The sequence below is a fragment of the Scyliorhinus canicula genome, chromosome 11 (assembly GCF_902713615.1).
Source record: "Scyliorhinus canicula chromosome 11, sScyCan1.1, whole genome shotgun sequence".
Taxonomy (NCBI): domain Eukaryota; kingdom Metazoa; phylum Chordata; class Chondrichthyes; order Carcharhiniformes; family Scyliorhinidae; genus Scyliorhinus; species Scyliorhinus canicula.
In genome coordinates this window covers 13267962-13290295 of record NC_052156.1, presented here as the reverse complement: position 1 = coordinate 13290295, position 22334 = coordinate 13267962, and the positions used below count along the sequence as shown (strand labels likewise).

Below are 22334 nucleotides of genomic sequence, written 5' to 3'. Positions count from 1 at the left end.
GTCAATCTGCAAAGTCCTTCCAATGGCAGGTGGTAAGAGAGGGTGAGACTCCTGGTCAGACATGTTTGAGGCACCGTGGCACTCCTCAAGGTATAGGCCTCTGCCGACCGACTAGTGCCCCGTTCCAGGAGAAACCTTGGGAATAGATGAAAGGCTGCCTTGTGCACCTATACGTGTGCGAAGAAAATCAAAGTCACCTTCCTTGATGTTGGCTTACTGTGAAACCTGGAAGTGGAAAATGTTCGAACTGAGTCTCTGCATCGCTGAATTATATTCTCACCACATCCAATTTAGTAATTTGGGAGTACAGAACCTGAGTATTACTGAAAAAAAGACGAATGTCAAATCTTTTCATCTTGCACTGATCAGGACATTCACAAGGATACTAAATGTCAAGGGGACAACAATTAAATTAAATTTAATTGATTGAGAGTGTTGATTGATTGGCAAGTGGAGTTTGATTGGTTGAGGCGTTGCTATGGAGAATACACCGGTTAACTGATGACAGTAAACTACCAAGCTTTGTTTAAATTCAATCCAGGCAGGTTGACTCTGTTTGACCAAGGCACTAACCTGGGGAATGAACCCAGAGAACGGCTGCCACCTATTCTGTTCAAATGAACAGCCATTCTCATGCAACTGTTGCCCTTGTCCTTTTAGATGCTTGAAATCCTGGACGAGCCCTGCAAAGCACTTTTAGATGCTTGAGGTTGCGAATTTGGAAAATGCTGTTGAAGGAGAATTGGTGAGTTGCTGCAGTGCATCTTCTAGATCAGGGGTGGGCAAACTACGGCCCGCGGGCCGCATGCGGCCCGCCAAAGGTATTTCTGCGGCCCACCAAGTCATTAAAAAAAAAAAAAAAAAAAAATTTTTTTTTAAAAAAATTTTTTTTTTTTTTTTTTTAAATTTTTTTTAAAGGTTAATGGGTGGGGGGGCTGTTGGGTTACTTACTGGCATAGGGTGGATACGTTGACTTGAGTAGGGTGATCATTGCTTGGCACAACGTCGAGGGCCGAAGGGCCTGTTCTGTGCTGTACTGTTCTATGTTCTATATGAGGCGCCCAGAATCATAACCGGGTGAAGTAATTATTTTACTTAATATACTATGCGGCCCTTTGTGAATTGTGAATTTCTGAATGCGGCCCTTGCACGGAAAAGTTTGCCCACCCCTGTTCTAGATGTACACACTGTTGCCACTGCATCGATAGTGAATGGGCGGGGTGCTGACCAAGCAGGTTTCTCCGTCTTGGAATGTGTTCAGCTTCTGGAGCGTTGGAGCTGCTCTCACCCAGGTAAGCGGTGATTATTTCATCACATTCCTGACTTGTGACTTGTAGAAAGACTTTTGGAAATCAGGAGGTGATTTATTCTCTGCAGAATTCCCAGCCTCTGATCTGCTCTTGTGGTCACATATGGCTGGTCCATTTTGTGGTCAATGGTACACTCCAGGATGTTGATGGTAGGGGATTCAGTGATGGTAATGCCATTGAATATCAAGGGGAGATGATTGAAACCTTTCATTGGAGATGGTCATTGCTTGGCACTTACACGGTGCGAATGTTACTTGCCACTTACCAGTCCAAGCCTGAATGTTGTCCCAGTCTTGCTGCATTTGGACACAGATTGCCTCAGTGTGGATTTGTGTATGCGTTAACTGAAGTTCTGGAGTTGTCACAGTTCCTGGGGTCTGGCGTCAGTTCAAAACTTCACTGATTCAGACATATAGGCACCTTATACAGCCCCAGTTCCTAACGTATACAGCCTAACGTTAATGAACATTTCAATGTTGTGGTTCACTTTGCTCAATAACTGCATGATACAAAGCATGAAGTCATTCCCCTTGGCGGTTAAGCGCTGTTCAGACAAGCTTACAGTTGCGAATCCAGCCCAGCAGATTGCCCAGCCTGCCCTTGATGCCAGATTCTTGCCAAATGGTATTGATTTAATTCGTGCATATAAATCATTGGGATTAAAATCTTGTGTATGGGAACAGTGCCTGCAGTCATTATTTACTGTATTTCATTTGGAGTTAATATAATCAAACTGCTGACTCCTTTTTTTTTAAGGTAATTTATTATTTCCTCCGCTTCCCTTTCTGATCTTTGCACATGAAGCACCAACTAAAGCCAAGATCTACACCACGCACATTCATTACTTGGCTGCCCCCTACTCTCGAACAGCGGGACGTTGCTCAGGAAGGGAGGTTGGCAGGGTTGCCAACTTGGGTTGAATGTATCAGAAAGCAAAATACTGCATTGTAGCGATGCTGGTTCTAGTGACTGGTGACTAAAGACTTATAGCAACAATAGTTTATTCAATGCTCTGAGCAGCTGTTACACGCTTCCACTCGGCCCGCACTCCACGGAGAAGCCCCCCCTCCACCCCGTACTTCTGTCACATGGCAGTTCAAGCAGCTATGTCATCACGTGACCACTCGGTCTGCATCTTTGCTGGTTAAGACAGGACAACAGGTGGGACTGAGGTATAACAGCGTGTGCGAACAGTAACTGTGTGCAAACCATTTTATTACTTCCAGATTGAACAGCCTAACAACACATCACCGTTCACGTAGGGTGAAACATTGCAGCTGGCGCATCGCCCATCGCGTCTCCCCTTCCCCCCCTTGCCCTCCACCTGCTTGTTTAAAAGAATGAAGGATGAAGGCCAGTTGTAGACTAGTTTGTGACACAGTCCTGGAACCTGGTTCTTGCTTTGATCATATGCCCTGAGCATGTGATTGTGCTAGTTGATTGTGTTGGAGATGCTCTCGGGCAGAAATCCACAGTGTGGACGACCTGGGGCGTTCCTTTGGTGTCGCCAATGGCTGCACGGCTTGCTCCGGAGAATCTGGAAGGTTTTCATTTCCACTGGCTCAGGGGGACTGCATTGTATGATGGATGGCTGGGGTACTATCATTTTCCAGCACTGGCTCCGATATCTGGAGTATGTGATGCCGGTTCCGTACATTCGTACATTTGTGTGTGGCGAAGTGTCTCTTGAGCTTGATGATGACTGTGTTAGCCGTCATGCTTGGCAGGAAATCGAGTTCAATACACCTGGAATACAAGTCAACTGAGACCAAATGTTGGGCGCGAATCTCCAAAATGGAGATTAAGTGTTCGCGCTGTCGTGAACGCCGTCGCGTTTCACGATGGTGCGAAACGGGCGCGGGCAATAGGGATTCTGCCCCCAACAGGGGGCTAGCATGGTGCTGGAGCGATTCATGCCGCTCCAGCTTTACATCCTGGCGCGGACTGGGGGGCGGCGCCAACCCGCGCATGCGCGGTAGACTTGCGGAATACTCCGGCCCCGACGCAACATGGCGTGGGGGTTCTGGGGCTGGGAGCGGAACAAAGTAGGCCTGGGGGGGGGAGAGAGAGGCCGGCCCGCTGATCGGTGAGCCCCGACCGCAGGCCTGACCCCATCGGACGTGCCCCCCCAGGGAAGGAGCGCTTTTCCCCGCCCCACAGGCTGCCCCCCGACCCTTCGCGCAGAGTTCTCGCTGGCAGCGACCAGGGGTGAACGGCGCCGGCGGGACTCTGCCGTTTCTGCTCGGCCCATCCGGGCCAGAGGATCGGTGGCCCAACCGCAGACAACGGCCCATGACTGGCACAAATGGCGCCGATTCTCCGCACCTCGGAGAATCGCATGCCGGCGTCGGGGCGGCGTGGCGCGGTTGCGGCGATTCTCCAGCCCGGCGTGGGGCTTGGAGAATTGCGCCCTTTGTTTCCCATTCCATTCGAAAATGTCAACTGCTGTTAATGTCCATGGGAGGATCCGGGACGTCATGCAAATGCAACGGTTGCTTTGCTTGATGCGGCTTGAGTGCATTGCATGGTGCACATTTGGAGATTTCCCTTTCTATGTCAGTGTAAGTGAAAGGCCAGGACAGTGATTCCTGGGTCCAGAATCTGGTTACATCCAACCCCGGGGACCCTTGGTGAAGTTGCTGAGTGTTGTACCTCTCAAGAAAAGTAGGGCTGATGAATCGCTGGCCGCGCAGTATCAGTCTATCCTGAATGGTTAGTTCATCTTTCATGGTGAAGACTTGCGGAGCTTGTGGGTAAGCTCCCTTGAGGACTCTGGCCAGCCCCTCATGATGACGTTGTACAGTTGTTGCGCGTGATGTCCACCTGTGAGGCACCGTTGAGTTCCTGGATTCTAGACGAGGACAGCCCCATCCATTGTCATGATGTCTACCATTACCATCCCAGACCAGACCCCAACAGTAGCTAGGATACTGTACCAAAACCCCAATATTTTAGTTTATTTTCTAAGACGGTGCAGAAAGAATACTTCACTTCATGTATGATTGCACGAAGAAATTGGGATTTTGTATTTTAAAACAAAACATTATTCTTAACACAATATTGACCTCTTTAACATCACACCCAAATATAACTTACAATTACCTTTTTAAACAATACTACTCAATACAGTAAATACAATATCCTTAATCACTATCTCTATTCCCAATTAAACGACAAGAAAGGAAAAATACACAACTCTCAATAATCCCACATCCCAATGGTACAGAGTAATACTTGCTTTCCAAAACAGATTTGGCTCCTATTAGAACCCCTGCAAATTCTGACTGGATGCCTTTCAAAAACATTTCAACTGGTTTGCTTCCGCGTCCCATAGATCCTCAGACAAGTCTGCACTGCTTTAAATAATATTATAGATTTTTAAAACTATCCTACTGTGAGAGGAAAACGCCTTACTTGTGGTCTAAAGGGTAGCCAGATCTGAACTCAACTCAAAAGCTTTCTCAAAATGTCTGAATGCCTGAGTTTCACCTCGCAATAACATTATCTCCCCAAGCTGAAAACGCATTAAGCCCCCAGGGACTCCCCTCTGGTCAAACAACAGTGCATTAGCCGAGGCTTTTCACTCTGGTCAATTTCACTTTTTGCTCCTAAAAGCGTTTTGGTCTTGCAAAACAAGATTATTTTTAAAAACATGATTACGGCAGTCAAACACTCTCTAACCCAGGCTCTTAACCCCAAATGTATATAACCCATCTCTTAATTTATATCCATAATTTATAACTATAATCCTGCCTTCGTCACACTACATCTTCCTCATCATCCGCCTGGTCTGTCTTGGGTAGGAAGGCTCTGGAGAGAACATCAGCCAAGTACAGCTCCTTAACACGTTTGTAGACAATGCTGAGATTGGAGCACTGCAGTGTGAGCATCATACACTGCAGCGGGGCAGACGCAGTGTAGAGGCTTTTTTTGGAATAGTTATGATTGGTTGATGTTCAGTTTCAACAGTTGCAGATCGACCACCTGTGAAGTCACTGAAGTGTTGGCCAGTGTAGACTTGAGAGATGAACAGACACTTCCAACACTGATGAAGGTTCAACTCAATTTTATTAACTACTTCTAACTAACTAACACACGATGACTGTGGGTCTAAATGATGCTAACTTAAACTAGAGACCTAAGCCTTGTCCGAACCAGTTGATTCTCTCAGCACGTGGTGTGAGTCTGTGCTGGGCTGGATGAGTTCCTGTTACACTGAGAGGCAGCACCCAGAATGAGCGGGTGCCCTCTGCCTTCATAGTGTGTGTATTCTAACTGGTGATTGGCTGCGGTGTTTGTGCATGTTGATTGGTCCCTGTGTGTGTCCATTAGTGTGTGTCTGCACCATGATATACTGGTGTATATTATGACAGTCACGACATTTCAAACAGGCAAAGTCGAGAGCAAGGAGTTCCTTTTCGATCTGAGCATAACGAGACATCACTGCAGGAGTTCCTTATGGTAGTGCCCCAGGCCCAACCATTTCCATTTCCCAACCATTCAAGTCCATTCACCTGAGGAAGGAGCAGCGCTCCGAAAGCTAGTGATTTGAAACAAACCTGTTGAACTTTAACCTGGTATTGTAAAACTTCTTACTGTGCTCGCCCCAGTCCAACACCAGCATCTCCACATCATAATAAGGCCAGAAGTGGAGATGTTTGCGAAATGATCCCACAATGTTCAGCACCAATCACGACTGCTCAGGTACTGTAACAGTCCATGCCAAATGTGGCAAGTCCTGACACATTCCGCCATGAGTTGCCATATGACAGGTAACATTTGCGCCACAATATTGCTCCACCAAGAGAGAGTCTAATCATTGCCCTGTGACATTCAATGGAATTATCATCACTGAATCAACATCTGCGGGGGTTACCATTGACCAGTAACTAAACTGGACCAATCACATAAATACTGTGACTACAATGGCAGGACAGAGATTGTGAATTCTGAGGTGGAAGGGCAACTTGGAGTTGAATGTGACACTAAAGTTCCAAACAGATTGGCTTAATCTCAGGCTAATTCCAAGACTAGAGTTGTTAGTTAGGTCACAGAATCAAGAGCTGAATGGTTCCACCAAAACAATGGCTTCAGTTATTTAATTGGAGAAGATTTTGGCTCATTCAGGGCTGGATGTTGAATAAATAGTCTGATAATGAAGCAAAGGTGGAGGAGTCGAGAGAGGTGATGCTGAATTGAGGCTGGATGCTGTCAGTGTACATTTGAAAACTAACACTTGCGCCTTCAGATGATGTTGCCGCTTGATTTCGAAAGATATCCGCCCGAGACTGAAACTATTCAATTCTGTTTTGCATCAATTGCTAGAATTAATTATTCACAGTTCGTAGATCAGAGAATTTACAATGCAGAAGGAGGCCAGTTGGCCCATCGAGTCTGCACCAGCCCTTGGAAAGAGTACCCTACTCAAGCCCACGCCTCCACCCTATCCCCGTAACCCAGAAACCCCGCCTAACCTTTTTGGACACTAAGGGGCAATTTATCACGGCCAATCCACCTAACCTGCACATCTTTGGACTGTAGGAGGAAACTGGAGCACCCGGAGGAAACCCACGCAGACACGCGGAGAACATGCGGGCAGTGACCCAGCGGGGAATCGAACCCGGGACCCTGGAGCTGTGAAGCAACTGTGCAAACCACTCTGCTGCCGTGCTGCCCCTTAGTTCAAGTCTAGCACAGATTAGTCCCAGGGTAATTCTTTCTCTGCATTACCAGCTGCCCATCTTAGTAAATCTGCACATTCTTTCCAAAATAGGACCCATGCTTCAGGGCAGTAATGTGATGTTGGAATTAGAATCGGTCAGGCAGAAAGTTGTCTTGGGCAGATAATCGTGAATTAGCCTCCTGGAAGCTTCTCCAAAGATGTCCCCCTTGTGTTGAGAGCTATGCAAGGTATTGCTGCATAAGGAGTTACACAGGTCCAGTTGGTCTCCCTGCATGATGGTGGGCGTATCGGAGCATTGCTGGCTGCATTTTATAAAACAAAAACCTACACATCTGCCTCGGTTAGTCGAGAAGCTACAAATAAATTGCAAATTTGGGCCCCGTGCCAGTTGTGTGACCCTGAGATGATTGGCAGGTACCACTGGGTGGAGTATGCTATGCACTCTGATTATTGATAGCAGGCATTGAGCAATCTGTCTGGGGGTCTTTAAAGAGACTGTTACATTCCACTCCGGAGAAAGGGAAGTCTTCATTTTTCTTCATGTTTCTTCCAACCCCAGAATGTTTTTATGGCAAACCGCTGGCCTCTCTCCCACTTGGAAATATATCGTCGTTCCTTCACTGTCGCTGGGTCAAAATCCTGGAACTCCCTCCCCAACAGCACTGTGGGTGTACCTACACCTCATGGACTGCAGCGGTTCGAGAAGGCAGCTGACCACCACCTTGTCAAGGGCAATTAGGGATGGTCAATAAAGGTTGGCATGGCCAGCGATGCCCATATCCCATGAATGAATAAAAGAAAAGGTTGAATTTCTAGCTACAGGAACCTCTGTCACACCACAGCGAGGCATTGTGGATATCAAATCGCATAAAACTAGGTGCCACAAACAGCAATAAGATGTCTGACCAGTTCAACTATGTCTTGGACAGGTGAGTGGTGATATTGGTCAGGGCACCAGGATAAAAGAAGAAAGGGCAAATTTCTTTGTAAACCCCCACAAATGTGGACAGGGGAAGTGTGGGGGGTGGGGGGGGGGGGGGGGGGGAGAGGGGGCGCAACGACAGAAAGGTGTGCGATCGTGTTGCAGGCGTTGTAGGATTGACTGATCTGTATTCATTACGAATAATTTGTGTCAAATGGTGAGGTGATCTCAATGGACTATTTGCTTGTCATGCTTACAAGAAGTGACTGACTCTTTGTTAAATGAGCTGGCCCAGGTACAGACCACATTCATAAAAACAGGACCTCAACCAAGTTCATACACTGGTAAACACATTGTGGGCTGAAGGGGTTAATTAGCCCTGGGTTTCCTCAGTGTTATACTGTTTTGTCAGTTGTGATGTGTTAGTGAAAAGAGCTGAGTGCTGCCTGGGCCCAGCTGTCATACTCTTTTGATCCACTGGGCCCTGTGAATAAAGCAAAGGTTTCTCAGACCCCCTAAGCTTAAGTTTGCTGTTCCGAATCATACACACTCCAGCAGCTTGGCATCGACTACCTTGGCAACCAGAATGGAACTGATCTGTTGGTCCTCGCTGTGAAGAGAAAGATCTTATTTGCATCAAGACTGAAGCAGATCTGCTGGGCGGGTAGAAAGAAAGAGTGCGAGAGAGAGAGATATAGAACACTACCTGCCTTACCCATAAAGAGCTGTAGCTGGTGCTCTTGACTTACTAAATCTCCAATAGAGTCTGATACACAATCTTTGGTCATGTGGCACTGTGCCACTTTCTAGTGATGGCATGGTAGAGTGCTTCATGAGGTGATCCGTCTCTGTTTGAACGGAGTGGTGCCTGGGGATGTGAAGGTTCACCGCCTCGCTGATACCAGATTGTCACTGATACATACAAGAACATAGAAATAGCAACAGGCGGAGATCATATCACCTCTCAGGGCTGCTCCACCATCCAATAATATCTGGGCTGATCTTTGACCTCAAATTCACTTTCCTGTTCTCGTCTCATGTTCCTTGTTTCCTTTAGCGTCCAAAAGCCGATTGATTTAACTCTCAAATATACTCAACAACTGCAGAACAGAAATTCCAGAGCGTCGCAGCCTCTGAGTGAAGGGATTTCTCCTCAACTGAAATAGGCAACATCTTATTAGAAACTCTGCCCCATTTCTAAATTCTCCCCGATGAAGCTCTCCATGAATTTTATCTGTTTCACTCCTCATTTTTCTCCGCTCCAGAGAATATAGGCTGATTCTACACAGTCTCTCCTCATAGCATACCCAGGAATCGATGGAATTAACCTTTTTACCACCCTCAGTTATGCACTTTCCTCTGTAAGGAACCCAAAGCTGCGCACAGCGCTCCACGTGTGACCGTGCCAAAGCCCTAACAAACTCCAGCAAAACTTCTGTATTTCACCTGCCTTGCAAGAAAGGCTAACATAGCCTTTCCGTCCGGATTACTTCCTGGACCTACATTGCTAACGTTCTGTGGTATGTGCCCCCAAAATCCCGCCAGATGCCAACATTTGCTAATCTCTCGCCTATTAAAAAATATTATGCTTTTTCGCTGTTCCACTGCACTACCTGCATCAACCCTTCTTGTCACTTAAGAATTCAATCAAATTTGTGCGGCAACTTAGCACTGCTGCCTACAATGCTGAGGACCCGGATTTGATCCTGGCCCCCGATCACCGTCGATGTGGAGTTTGTGCATTCTCCCAGTGTCTGCGTCGGCCTCACCCCCACAACCCAAAGATGTGCCTGGTGGGTGAATTGGCCAAGCTAAATTGCCCCTTAATTGGAAAAAATAATTGGGTACTCTCATTTTTTTTTTTAATTGTGAGGCAAGGCCTTACTTTAACAGATCCATACTGATTATCCCTGACTGGTCCATGCCTTTCTATGTGACAGTTAATCCTATCTCTCAGGATTGATTCTATGAAAACATTTTCATTTTCATAAGTTGCCCACCACCAATGTAAGACTAATTATCCTTTAATTGTTTGATATCTCCTTCGATCCCTTTTTAAACAAAGGAACCACGTCTGCATTTCTCCAGTCCTCCTGTACCTCCCCTGTATCTAGTGAGGGTTGAAAAATCATCCTCAGAGCATCTGCTATCTCCTCCCCAACCGCCTTCAGTTGCCTTGGAAACAATCCATCTGGCCCTGGCAATTTATCAACTTTCATAGAATCTACCTAACCGGCACATCTTTGGACTGTGGGAGGAAACTGGAGCACCCGGAGGAAACCCACGCAGTCACGGGGAGAACGTGCAGACTCCACACAGTCATCTAAGGCCAGAATTGAACCTGGGTCCCTGGAGCTGTGAGGCAGCAGTGCTAACCACTGTGCCACCCACAAGGATTCCAACCCTTTGCGTACTTCTTCTCTCTTTATGATTATCCAATCCAGTATCTCACAGTGTTCCTCCGGGACGTCTATATCTGCATCATCCATTTCCTTTGTAAACACAGAGACAAAGGCCGCGATTCTCCCCTACCCGGCGGGGCAGGGAGTCCTGGTGTGATGTGAACCACTCCGGCGAGAGAAAGGAATAGAAAATATGCTGATTTGATGATTAAAGTAAATTGGGAGGAGACGTGTCTGTAACATAGATAACATTATAAACCATTACTATTTTTTATTATTTTTTCACTTTGACTTGGATGTGCATTCAGATGAGTTTGCAAGCAACTTTCAGTTTCTTGGTTATTAAAGGATCTGTCTCTTGGCTGTTTGTCTAATTTTAAATAAGCAGTCCTGGACCACCGTACATTATGGAATAGTTTTTAAATAAAACTTTCCATTGCTTTGAAAAGTTGGTCCAGCAGCTTCTGTAATTGGTCACTGATTCATACCTGCTGGCGCGTGCACTCCTCTCAATGCCACCATAAGCGCACAGTGAGCTTTGGAGCCCAATGTTTGCCGGGGTCGATAGTGAGCTGGGTTTCAGAGACACGAGTTCAAATCTCAGAACAGACGCTGGGGGAATTTGAAGTCAGTAATTTGAATAAATCCAGGATTTTAAAAAAAACAGTGGCCGCGATTCAGAGACTCCGTTACGCCCAGCGCGAAACCGGGCACAACGGGTGACTGACAGGTGAGCCCCAAATCGGGCTCCGTGCCAGGCGCTGGTCTGATCGCTAGTCACCTGACCTGTTCTGCCTGGCGTTACCTGGAGAGCGAGATCGAGATCGGAATACTTTCAACTCATTTAAATACTTGGATGCCAGATTCACCCGGTGCCCGGGACTCGACAGCCACGCCTGGGAGACCGTACCAAGGTGCCATTTAGCACTGGTCCACTCAACGTGGAACAAGCATAATGACACTTGGGGGTTCTCCCGGGCCACTGGAGACGCCCGGGTGGTCGGGACAGGGTAGGGTGGCACCCTGGCACTGTGCCTGCCACGTGGACACCTAGGCACTTCCAGATTGGCACCCTGCCAGTGCCACATGGCCACCCTGGCACTGACAGGGTGTCTGGTTGGCGCTACCAGGGTGCCAGGGCACTGCCAGTGCACCAGGCTGACCACGCCAGGGTGCCCAATTGCCAGCTTGACACTGCCAGTTGTCGGGCCCAAGAGAGGCCCTGCAAATTGGGGGTTGTGTTGGGGGTGTGAGGAGGGTTACAGGGGGTCTCCTCAAGGTTGGGAGGGTGGGAGGGGGGCAATAAAGCAGGGATTGGGTTTGAAAGGGAGGGGAAGATCGGGGCAGCCGGACAAGATGGTTACCCGATCTGAGAGGAACCTTTGCTGCTGGCAAGCTAAAGCTCACCAGCAGGAAATCCCTCTAAATGTGGCCTCAACGGGGAGAAACTCCCAAGGCCAAAAAAACGGTAAAGTTCCGTTGGATAACGGGGAGTTTCTCAGCCCTGCAACTTCTGAGAAACATCCTGATACACGCACCCCAATTTTCGGAGTTTAACTTGTCTAACTTGAGTCCGCTGAATCGTGTCTAGAGTCAGTAATAGTGACCAGCAAAGGTCGGCACAGTAGCACAGTAGTTAGCACTGTTACTTCACAGCTCCAGGGTCCCAGGTTCGATTCCCGGCTTGAGTCACTGCCTGTGCGGAGTCTGCACTTTCTCCCCGTGTCTGTGTGGGTTTCCTCCGGGTGCTCCGGTTTCCTCCCACAGTCCAAAGGTGTGTAGGTTAGGTGGATTGGCCATGATAAATTGCCCCTTAGTGTCCTTCTGCACTGTAAATTCTATGATACTGGATTGTCAGAAATGCCGATCTGCTTCACTCTGCCCCAAGTCTCTTGCCCTTACTTGGTCTGGTCTATCACTCCAGGCTCTTGGCAATGTGAAAATAAAAACAGAAAATGCTGGGAAACCTCAGCAGCTCTGGCAGCCCCTGTGAAGAGAGAAACAGAATTAACTGCCGCAGTTCAGCGGACTGAATATAAAGTCCGGGCGTGTTTAGTGGGGTGTTTCTCGGTGGTACAGCACCAGGTTGGCACGGCCAGGTTGTCCGGGGGGGGGGGGGGGGCACTGCAAGGTGCCTGAGGGTGTGCCCAGAGAGGACGCGATCCAGATGGTGGCGGGCAGAGTGAGTCGGGTTACCCGCAATCGGCCTGGCGCCCAGCATGGACGCTGATTTGGGGCATGTGCCAATTCACTTGCTGCACCCAAATGTGCGCCGGGCGCAATGGGGTCACTGAATCATAGAACATAGAACAAACAGTGCAGAAGGAGGCCATTCGACCCATCGAGTCTGCACAACCCACTTATGCCCTCACTTCCACCCTATCCCCGTAACCCAATAACCCCTCCTAATCTTTTTGGTCACTGAGGGTAATTTATCACGGCCAATCCACCTACCCTGCACGCCTTTGGACTGTGGGAGGAAACCGGAGCACCCAGAGGAAACCCACGCACACAGGGGGAGAACATGCAGACTCCACACAGACAGTGACCCAGCGGGGAATCGAACCTGGGACCCTGACGCTGTGAAGCCACAGTGCGATCCACTTGTGCTACCATGAGCTTGAATCACGCCCAACGTTTTAAGTCTGTATGACTCTCCTGCAGTGACTGCTCACTGAAATGGCCGAGGAAGCCATGCATTATTGGAATGGGCAACAAACGGCAGCTCTGCCAGTGATGCCCACATCTCATGTGATGCCCAGGGAATGAAGTCAATGCTCAGCAGGGTGGCAATATGTGTGCTTATTTTTTCCAATTAAGGGCCAACTTAGTGTGGCCAATCCACCTACTCTGCACATTTTTGGGTTGTGTGGGCGAAACCCACGCAGACATGGGGAGAATATGCAAACTCCACACGGACAGTGACCCAGAGCCGGGATCGAACCTGGGACCTCAGCGCCGTGAGGCAGCTGTGTTAACCACTATGCCACCGTGCTGCCCTTCACTTTTAAAGTCTGATTGCTGTTGAAATGAAAGGAAAAATTGATACCCAATCTGTGCACAGCAAGATCCCACAAACAGCAATGAGGTGTTTTACCATTACATGGGATGTGGGTGTGGCTGCATTTATTACCCATCCCTAATTGCCCTTGATCTGAGTGGCTTGCTATTTCAGAGGGCAGTTAAGAGTCCATCGCCTTGCTGTGGATTTGGAGTCATCTGTCGGTCAGATCAGGATGGAAGATTTGCTCAGTGAGCCAGACGGGTTTTTACAACAATTGTTTCATGGTCACCATTACTGAGACTAGCTTTCCAAATCGAGATTTATTAATTGAATTCAAAGTCCATCCACCAGCTTCCGTGGTTGGATTTGAACCCCTGCTCTCAGAGCATTAGCCTGGACCTCTGATTAATCATCCAGCGACATTGCCATAGCTCCACCATCTTCCCAGACGATCAATTTTATTGATGTTTAGGGAGGACAGTGGGGATAAATCCTCTGCTCTTCGATAGAGTGGTACTGTTTGCATTTGAAACAGAAAGGTCTCATTGCTACCCCTTCTAAACGAAGGCGTCTCCCACTGGGCCTTATTGGTCCGTATTACATCCTACATCTTCTTATGGAAGAGTGAAGGTAGCGCAGGCTTTACAACCTTGTCATGGTCCTCATTACCATGGTAACGACCTTTCGCTCAGCCACATTAAAGGAGAAAGCCAGAGTCCGAGCGGGTGTCGGCCTGTCCTTGACCGTTGCCATGGTTCCCATTGCTGGCTGGTGTGAACGTTTGCTGAAGTGTGCCAGCTGTGGTGTTGGTAATTACCTCTATCAATTCTGATTCATAGGTCAGAAAGATGGGTCATTGTCTATCTCCCTGTCCCCATTTTCCTCTCCTGAACTGAATGGTGACAATGACAGTACCAAGCACTTAATTGCAGTTGCTAATTGTTTTTTTTAAACCGTTAACCCATGGTTGTTGGGGGGTGGGGGGGGGGGGAACGCAGTGAGAAACAGATAGCCTCGCAGCCAGCACTCAGAATTAGACAAGGTCACAATTTCAGGTCAATGCTAAGTCTGGCAAAGCTCCTGGACTCTCTCGGTCAAGCACTTTGTACACCATTATGACTAAGTGTCTTCTGTGTGAGGATGTTTACAGGATGTAAGGGAGAAGTGGCGATTGTTCCTGATGGTAACATTTAATCTGAACCGACAAATTGCTGCCGCATCAGTCAGAGGTTTGTTCCCTACTGTTCACATTGAATTCTCTCTTCAAGTTATCAAATGTATTGTCCAATAACATTGTCCAAGAAATCTGGCACAAATGTGTTAGTCCTAGTGACCAAAGGTTTAATAAAGGCGAGGAGAGTTTTAAAAAAATTAATTTACGAGATGTGGGCGTCGCTGGTTAGGCCAGCATTTATTGCCCATCCCTAATTGCCCTTCAGACGGTGGTGGTGAGTTGCCTTCTTGAACCATTGCAGTCCCTGAGGTGTAGGTACACCCACAGTGCTGTTAGGGAGGGATGTTCCAGGATGTTGCCCCAGTAACAGTGAAAGAGCAGCGATATATTTCCAAGTCAGGGTGGTGAGTGAGTTGGGGGGGAAGCTCCAGGTGCTGGTCAGGAGTTGAGTTACTCACCGTAGGATTCCTAGTCTTTGACCTGCCCTGGTAGCCACAGTATTAATATGGCTGGGTCCAGTTCAGTTTCTGATCAATGGTAACCCCCAGGATGTTGATTGTGGGGAATTCAGCAATGGTAATGCCATTGAATGTCAAGGGGCGGTGGTTAGATCCTCTCCTGTAGGAGATGGTCATTGCCTGGCACTTGTGTGGCGCGAATGCAACTTGCCACTTGTCAGCCCAAGCCTGGATATTGTCCAGGTCTTGCTGCATTTGAACATGGACTGCTTCATTCTCTGAGGAGTCGCGAATGGTGCTGAGCATTGTGCAGTCATCCGCAAACATCCCCACTTCTGACCTTATAATGGAAGGGAGGCCATTGATGGTTGGACCTGGGACTCTATCCTGAGGAACTCCTGTGTCTGACGAGTAAACAAAGCAATACGTTTATTTATAAGAATGCAGTATTTACAAGGGGCCTGGTTCTACCTCACCAGGCCCTCTCTCTCTGTATTGTCACTTCCTGTCCGATTGACCTTTTATACGACATGGTTATCGGCCCTGTAGTTAGCGGGAGATTCCGCTCCGAGGCAGAGAACCCAGCGATCCGTGTCTCCTTATCGGAATCAGACGACCAGACATCAGGCATCTCCGTATCACAAGATAAAGAAGATGAGGTAGCCGGATACACAGGCTTCAGAACCTGAGCAAGTGGCAGGACCGTGGTGGACGTCCCTCAAGAAGCCCCCTGAGCGGTGAACCTCCGTGCACGGAGGTGATCCAGATGCTGCTTCATCAGCTGATCCCGTACACGGACCAGGTATGATACGGGACTGGATTGAAGAACGACAACCCCCAGTAGCCAGCGAGTACCTTCGCCAAAGTTATGGATGCGACCACTCCGTCGGGTGCGAAACATCGTAGAAGACGACGCCTAGTCGGGCAACACCTTTCTAAATCTTGTGTACACCGTACCTTTGTCCCAGTATCGGGGAGCAACAAGCCCAACCAGGTCCAGAGCATCCGACCCATCAATATTCCAGCCGGAGCAACACCAGTCACAGCATGAAGTAAGTCTATATGAGAACAGAAAACGTGCCAGCTGTGTATGCATCAAACCTGTGGTTTGTTTCTTCAGGCCCTGCTTAACCTTCTGTACCGTGCGCTCCACCAGTCCATTTGACGCCGGGTGACAAGGAATGGTGCGAACATGGCAAATGCCATTTGCCTTTGCGAATGCAGTGAACCCTTCACTGGTAAACGAGGCCGTTATTGGTAACGAACACCTCTGATACGTCTTGGGCTGAAAAAGAGAGGCCGATCCATTCAATGGTTGTGCAAGAGGTTAATGGACACCATGTTGTGGACCTCCAGCCACTTCACGTGCGCATCCACCAAGATGAGAAACATGGATCCTAAAAGATGGCCAGCGAAATCCACGTGAATATGACCCCAGGAAAGTCAGGGTCACTCCCACGGGTGCAGGCAGCCGCTGTCGGAAGCTTTTGATGTTCTCGACAGACAGGGCAGTGCTGGGCTACCAGCTCGAGGTCTGCGTCGATTCCCGGTCACCTGGCCAGAATTCAACTCTGGCCTCGTGATACACAGTACAAAACCACATGTTGCACCTTAGCCAGCACCGGATCAGTCTACATCCGCTGACGAATGCAGGCAGTTGTCAAGGGTGGAGTGTCCATGAAATTTAGGCCTGCAACAATTCCATCGGCCGTGGGTGGATCCCAAGGGCAGGGGAAGACTACTCAACATGTCCGCATTCACTATCAGCATTCCCGGGCGGTGCTCAAATCAATACTGGTGCACAGACAAAAGCCCAGCCCACCTCTGGATACGGGAGGACGCGATCAACGGCAATGCCTTACTTCGTGAAACAGGCCAAGCAGCGGTTTATGATCTGTAATTACGAAAAGGTGGCGGCCATAAACGTGTTGACGAAAATGTTTTACTCCAAGCACGACTGCCAGGCCCTTTTTTCTTTGTGTGGATAGTTACACTCCACAGCCGTCAATGTCCTGGGGGCTTTCTCTTTGTGCGGAGAGTTACAGTCCACGGCCGTCAATGTCCTGGGAGCTTTCTCTTTGTGTGGATAGTTACAGTCCACGGCCGTCAATGTCCTGGGAGCTTTCTCTTTGTGTGGATAGTTACAGTCCACGGCCGTCAATGTCCTGGGGGCTTTCTCTTTGTGTGGATAGTTACAGTCCACGGCCGTCAATGTCCTGGGGGCTTTTTCTTTGTGTGGATAGTTACACTCCACGGCCATCAATGTCCTGGGGGCTTTCTCTTTGTGCGGAGAGTTACAGTCCAAGGCCGTCAATGTCCTGGGGGCTTTCTCTTTGTGCGGAGAGTTACACTCCATGGCCGTCAATGTCCTGGGAGCTTTCTCTTTGTGCGGAGAGTTACACTCCACGGCCGTCAATGTCCTGGGAGCTTTCTCTTTGTGCGGAGAGTTACAGTCCACGGCCGTCAATGTCCTGGGGGCTTTCTCTTTGTGCGGAGAGTTACACTCCATGGCCGTCAATGTCCTGGGAGCTTTCTCTTTGTGCGGAGAGTTACACTCCACGGCCGTCAATGTCCTGGGGGCTTTCTCTTTGTGCGGAGAGTTACAGTTCACGGCCGTCAATGTCCTGGGGGCTTTCTCTTTGTGCGGAGAGTTACAGTCCACGGCCGTCAATGTCCTGGGTGCTTTCTCTTTGTGCGGAGAGTTACAGTCCACGGCCGTCAATGTCCTGGGGGCTTTCTCTTTGTGCGGAGAGTTACAGTCCACGGCCGTCAATGTCCTGGGAGCTTTCTCTTTGTGCGGAGAGTTACAGTCCACGGCCATCAATGTCCTGGGAGCTTTCTCTTTGTGCTGATAGTTACACTCCACGGCCGTCAATGTCCTGGGCGCAAAAGCTATCAGATGGTCGGGTCTATCGCACATCCGATGGGAGAGGATGGCACCAATGTCGTAAGACGGTGCCTAGTTGCGTTGAAATGGGTCAACACTCTCAACGAAACCAGTGTCCATTTCAGTAACCAGAAAGCAGCCTCCTGTTCATTACCCCAACCCAGTGCCGGTGTTTCAGCAGAAGGAAGTGAATGGGGGCCAGGACGTTGGCAAATTTGGAATAAAACGGCCGTAATAATAAGACCATAAGACATAGGAGCCGAATTAGGCCACTTGGCCCATCGAGTCTGCTCCGCCATTCAATCATGGCTGATATTTGCTCATCCCCCATTCTCCTGCCTTCTCACCATAACCCCTGATCCCCTTATTAATCAAGAAATAATTGATCAGGCCTAAGAAATAGTGGCACATGGGCAGTACGGTGGCACAGTGATTAGCATTGCTGCCTACGGCACTGAGGACCTGGGTTCGAATCCCGGCCCTGGGTCACTGTCCTGTGGAGTTTGCACATTCTCCCCGTGTTTGTGTGGGTTTCACCCCCACAACCCAAAAGATGTGCAGGGCAGGTGGATTGGCCACGCTAAATTGCCCCTGAATTGGAAAAAATAATTGGGTACTCTAAATTTTTAAAAAAAGGAATAGTGACACATGGCGTGGGGGCCATCTTGATCATCATTACCTTGTCACCGACTGGGTGCAGGCCATCCTGGTTGACCCGGAAGTCCAGATACATCGCCTCTTTAGCACTGAAAGTGCACTTTGCCGTACGCAGGCAGACGCCATATTCCGAACATCTCTGTAATCCGGCTTGAAGGTTTTGCAGCTACTCAGCCTCCGTGACCTTTGTGATCAATACATCATCAAGATCGACAGCAATACGCGGGAGACCTCTCAATATTTCTGTGCAAAATCATTCACACATGCGTGGACATTTGGATGTGTATAAACGAGTGTGTGTGGATACAGTGTGGGTGTTATGAACACGTGTCATGGACACATATGAGCATGTTCTTTCAGCCTTCAATTAATCTTTGCCAAATCCAATTGCTTCAGTTTTAGCTTAGTTCAGTGCCCATGGGTCAGTCTCTTACCTCGAGGTCAGCAAGTTGTCCCAAGCCAGGTACCTGAGCACACATCCAGGCCGGCGTTCCAGTGCTGTACGAAGGGAGAGCCATTTTGGAGACAATGAGGAGAGTTATGTCCTTAAGGACACCTTCTGTCCTGGCCAATACTTATCCTTCAACCAACCTCATGAAGAAATGGATCATCTTGTTATTTATTGCCGTTTGTGGGAGCTTCAAGTGTGTAGATTGGTTGCCAGGGTTCCTGCATTGCAACAGTGACCACATGTCAAAACGTATTTCATTGACACTTTAAGACGCCCTTGATTGTAATAACAACTTTTTAAATTAATTTTTCAGAGTGACCGGAAGTTTCCTGGATTCCTTCAGACTGCAGCACAGGGTAGGAGCTGAGAGAATTGTGAACGGGAATGTATGTGTTTAGTTTTCCTCTAGTGACAGCTATTGAGCTGATTTGAACCAGTCATGGTTTCATATTTATACATACGATGTATAAATTATCGGATTAAATGTGGTTAAATCATATCATAAAGGCAGCTTGAAGAGGTCAGCATCTGGTGCGACACAAAGAATTGAAAGGCCATCTGATTTTGGTTATGTTATTGGACTGGTTAACCCGCAGAGAGCTGGACTAATGATCAACAAGACAAGAGTTCAAATCTCACCGCAGCAGCTGTGAAATTTAAATTTAGTAAATTAGGAAATAAAAATCTAGGCCCGAATTTACACCGAGGGGCAGGAAACAAGAGTCGTTGCTGTTTCCTGATTCCAAACTCACTCCTGGGGGCGGGGGAAACAGTTATTTGAGGGATTTTGACTGGGATGTTTTCCTAATTGGCAAGGAGATAGGTTTGGCAGCAATCAGGCTCTCGAAACTAGAAGACCAATCAGAGAGCTTTTAGCTTCAGAGTAGGAGCAGGCTGCAGGAGAGGGTAAGTGAGTGAGAGGGTGCTTCAACATGGAGGCGCACTCTCACCAAACATTTTACAAATCCAAATAAAATTGGAATCGTCGCCAGGTGAGGGGAACCCTGCACTCGCCCCCTGGTGGGTTGGAGGGCCTGGAGGCCAGGTTGGAGAGCTGGCACCCTGGCCTTCTCCAGGATGCCTACCTTCAAGCAGTTGAACTGACCCCTGTCATGTCAGGAAACTAGAGGCTGATTGGGAAATCCCACTCGGCCTCCTTTAACTCTCATTCACAAGGCTCCTAATGAACCTAATTGGATGCCTAACTTGTGGGGGTGGACAGCCATGCTGGGCCCTGATCCTTCCTCCCCCAGAATGGCCAGTGCCGCGAATGGTGTCGGGAAACCAGCAATGGCGCCGATATCCTCTGCTCCCGACCTCGACGGAGTCCGAAAATCCCGACCCGGCATCCGTAATGGTGACAACCAACCTGCTAGATTGTCGTAAACACCCATCTGGTTCACCAATGTCCTGCAAGGGAAGGAAATCTGCCATCCCTTACCCGGTCTGGCCGACACATGACACCAGGAACCACAGCAACGTGGTTAGCTCTCAACTGCCCCCTGGCGATGGCCGAGAAAGCCACTAAGTTGTTACAAACACGCTAAACAGGCAGTGGCTCATCACCATCATCTCTGTCTGTTAGCCAATCAATGTGCTGGCTTTGTCAGTGTTGCCTACATCATGCGAACAAACTAAAAGAAACATGAGGAGACAAGTAGACCCGATATAAACTAAAGCATTTATTTTCCATCTGCAAGCAAACATCGCTTTCTCAATCTATGTTATTATTGTTTTTGTGTTGAGGAATTGGTGGGTGGAATCTGTCGCAATCTCACACAGAGGGGAAGGGTAAATAGTGCAGGTTGTTCTAAAGAAAGAGAAACAAAGATTATTGTTAAAGGGTCATTGCCGTGCTGTATTTTGTCTACAAGGAGGCAATGCAGTCGGATCACTTTATATCATGATGACCTGTTCACTTACTGCTGTCTCTGGGTCCTCTGTGCGTCTACACTCACCATGCTCAGGTCAAGGTTAGACGGACTGTGCAGTGAAAAGAAGGCACGCTCACTTCACTGACATCTGTCAGGCACTAGCTGTTTTCTTAAAAGCCATATTAAAACACCCTTTAAACGCAGCCCTTTTGTTTTACCGTACCATAATAGCAATAACATCAGTCGTGGTCTGTGATTACTAATGCACTGCAGAATGTGTCCCGCAGACAAAAGAGGTTTTGAACCACTGGCCTGAGCTCCTCATTGTACAGTCTGCTTCAATCTATACTGACCCACCATTTTAAACTCTCATATCATGTTGCCTGCTGGCTGGGTTGCGATAGTAAATGTTGTCAAGTCATCTTTCATACCTAATAATAATAAGCGTTTATTGTCACACGTAGGCTTCAATGAAGTTACTGTGAAAAGGCCCTAGTCGCCACATTCCGGCGCCTGTTCGGGGAGGCCGGTACGGGAATTGAACCCGCGCTGCTGGCCTTATTCGGCATTGCAAGCCAGCTGTTTAGCCCACTGTGCTAAACCAGCCCCTGCTTGTGGCCTCACTCCAGGCAACATCCTAGTGCATCTGTATTGTGTCCTCGCTTTTTTCCAACATCCTTCTCATTATATTAATGAAGTATTTTGAGACATTTCAAAGTCACAATAACGCACTCAGTTCAATGTTTTGCAATCTTGTGGCGTCTCGATAAAAAAACAGCATTTTGGGTTGGTGAAAGGTGCCTGCCGTAGTTAATTCCCCACACAGAAGGAATCTACAACTTATTTTTAATTATTGCGTGCCACGTAACCAAATCGGATTAGAGGTAGGCGACAAATGTTCACTTTCTTATGTATACAAAACTTTAATGGCCTTCATGACACAGCCCTGTCTTGCCTAGATAGTAGCTGTGGTGGGTGATTACAGTCCACCCAGGGAGTCTAAGTTGCTGTGGCAACATACACTTTGTCATCCAGAGCTAAGGATTAGTAAAGTCACCAGATGGCCATTGGCTGCTTTCTCCTCTGAGGGGGAGAGCTGCCGAGCGGTAATTTAACCTGAGGATCACCAAACCACAGGCAAGGGGAATGAGAAGACGGGACCTTCATCAATAACCTCAGTCAGTACGGGAATTGAACCCGCGCTGCTGGCCTCACTTCACATCACGAGGCAGCTGTCCAGCCAACTGAGGTAAACCGGCTGGGGTTAGTGCTGGCAGAGGCTCCATCATGGCTGAGCAGGGATCTCATTACCCCCTGCCATTGGCGTGTGTTGGGAGGATTTGGAGGTTGAACGCACCTCCCTTGGCCATCAAGTCCTGGAAAGGGCCTCAGATTCTGAGGCAGGTACTCTGTCCACTGCTCTGCCAGACCTCCGAGATGTTACCTGCGGGAGTGGAACTCAAAACAGACTCTGGGCCAAAGCCAAGCAAATAATTTGCTCCATTATTCTCA

The 22334-nt window shown here is 48.4% G+C and overlaps 1 protein-coding gene across 4 annotated transcripts in view; it reads left to right on the top strand.

Moving 5' to 3' along the window:
- LOC119973830 (semaphorin-3A-like) overlaps window positions 1-22334 on the top strand; it is a 412512-nt gene that overhangs the window by 5731 nt on the left and 384447 nt on the right. The window contains exons 1-2 of one of the 4 annotated variants that reach the window (XM_038812290.1): window positions 1220-1292; window positions 19262-19304. The exons of 1 other annotated variant lie outside the window; for it this stretch is intronic. The gene's annotated coding sequence lies outside the window, so the exon portion shown is untranslated. 2 more of the 4 variants (XM_038812287.1, XM_038812293.1) reach the window with 2 other exon arrangements.